This window comes from Elephantulus edwardii, unplaced genomic scaffold (genome assembly GCF_000299155.1).
Source record: "Elephantulus edwardii isolate Elephantulus edwardi_28Jun2011 unplaced genomic scaffold, EleEdw1.0 scaffold00002, whole genome shotgun sequence".
Taxonomy (NCBI): Eukaryota; Metazoa; Chordata; class Mammalia; order Macroscelidea; family Macroscelididae; genus Elephantulus; species Elephantulus edwardii.
The window spans coordinates 6,828,358-6,830,645 of NW_006399752.1; positions in this window are offsets into that span (position 1 = coordinate 6,828,358).

Below are 2,288 nucleotides of genomic sequence, written 5' to 3' on the forward strand. Positions count from 1 at the left end.
TTTAATTGGAAAGATAAGTCTTTGGATAAGGACTAGGACATCATGCTTGGGAGGGTGAAAAAAAATCAGCACAAGAAAGGAAGATTCAGGATAACTCGGTGACTGGAGAAACGGGATTAGGTCATTCCAAGATGATAAGATTAGTTGCCTCAGATTAGGGTAGTGTTTAGAGCTAATGTACATAGGGTCGTTATGAGTTTCAGGTGAAGTGATGGCACATAACAACAAAAACAACAATGTTGTTATGTGCCATTGAGTTAACTATGACTTGTGATGAGTCTACTCATAATAGCTCTGAACTGTGCTCTATCCCGGCCAGTCTCACTGTCTCTGACACACCTACCCTCATCACCCCAGTTACTGTGTCAATCCATCTCATCTGAGGTCTTCCTCTTTTGCTCTGCCCCAATATCCATCCAAACATAATATCCTTCTCCAAAGACTGGTCTCTCTTGGCTATAGTCCAAAGTATAGCAAAGTATATGAGACAGAATTTCAAAATATGTGCTTCCAAGGAACAGCTTGATTTCACCCTTTCCAATGCAGACCTATTAATTCTCTTGGCAGTCCATATCATGTTCAATAGTTTTCTCCAGCACCACAACTCAAAGACATTGATTCTTCTTCTGTCATCCTTGGTCATTGTCCAGCTCTCTGATGTATAGCAAGTAATTGTGAAGATCATGGCCTAGGTCAGGCATTCCTTAGTCTCTAGACTGAAATCCTTGTTCTTCAGCACTCTGGAGAGGTCCATAATAGCAGATTCTCCTAATGAAATTTGTCTTTTGATTTCCTGACTGCTGGTGCCGAAAGTGTTGATTGTGGAACCGAGCAAACTGAAATTGTTTACAATCTCAATCTCTTCTCAGTCTATGATTATGCTGCCAATTGGCTAAGTGGTGAGAATCTTTGTTTTTTTGATGTTGAGCTGCAATCCATATTGCAGAAAACATTCCTTGAGTTTCTGCAATAAATGTTTCAGGCCCTCCTCAGTTTCAGCAAATAAGGTTGTGTCATCTGTATAAAACAGGTTATTGATGAGTCTTCCTCCCATACTGATGTCACGCTTCTCATAAAGTCTAGCTCTCAAGTGATTTTTTTCTGTATATATGTTGAAAAGGTATGGAGACAGGACACATTCCTGATGCACTGCTTTTCTGATTTTTGAACCACATAGTCAATAATAAATAATTACAATAAATAACGATGTCAGTTTGAAGAACAAGGTGTGTCTGATTCAGATCATGTTCTTTCTCTAGAAATATAAATAGAAATAGAAATAGAAATAATAGAAATAGAAATAGCTAGATCTTATATCTTCCATTAACTCTCTTGACATGTATCTATCCATTTCACTGAAGTTGTCAAAATTATTGACATATTTTCATACTGTTTTCTTAGCACTCCTTTCATTGCCTTGGGAATCTTCAGTAATTTCTTTCTTTAAATTTTGATATTAAAAGTGTGCTTATTTTCTTGTTTTTGATAACTCCCTATTGTCATTGTTGATGCTAGGTGTCTTCAAGTTAGATCTGATGTCCAGGGCCCCTATGGACAATTGGAGGGGAAAAAAAAACACAAACCAACCCTGCCTGATGCAGACCTGTCTTCGAAATTGGCTGTGATTAACTACCTGTTGTTGCAATTGCTGTCTTAGTCCATATTGTTGAGGATATTCCACTATTGTGCTGACTTTAGTTTCCAAGCTTGATGTCCTTCTCCAGACTGTCCCCTCTCTAACATGCTCAACACACCTGAGAGAAAGCACGTGCTAGCTGTATGACTTCTTCCAAGGCAGATTTGTTTGCTCTTTCATCAGCCTATAGCATAGTCAGTATTCTCCAGCATTACAATTTAAAGCATAAAGTATTTTTCAGTCTTTCATTGTCTTTCATGTGCATATGAAGCAACTCGAAATACTGTGACTTGTGTTATGCTCATCTTGGTCTTTGAACTGAGATCCTTGCTCTTTTGCACTTTAAAGATGTGTTTTGCAACAAAGTTTTCCCAGTGAAATATATCCTTTAATTTCTTGACTTGCTGCTTCCATAGGTGTTGGTTGTGGATCCAAGTAAAATGAAATCATGGATAACATTAGTCTTCTTTTCTTTAAGAAATCTTTTGTTAAATGAAGTTGGGTTTTGCTCCAGTTGTGAGAAATTTTATTTTCTTTTTATTGAGGTTTAGTCTATAATCTTTGGTCTTCTTCAGTAAGTATTCAAGATGAGATCTTAAACGATGAGAGAGTAAATCTGTTTGCTAAAACCGTTAATTAATTTGTCATATTT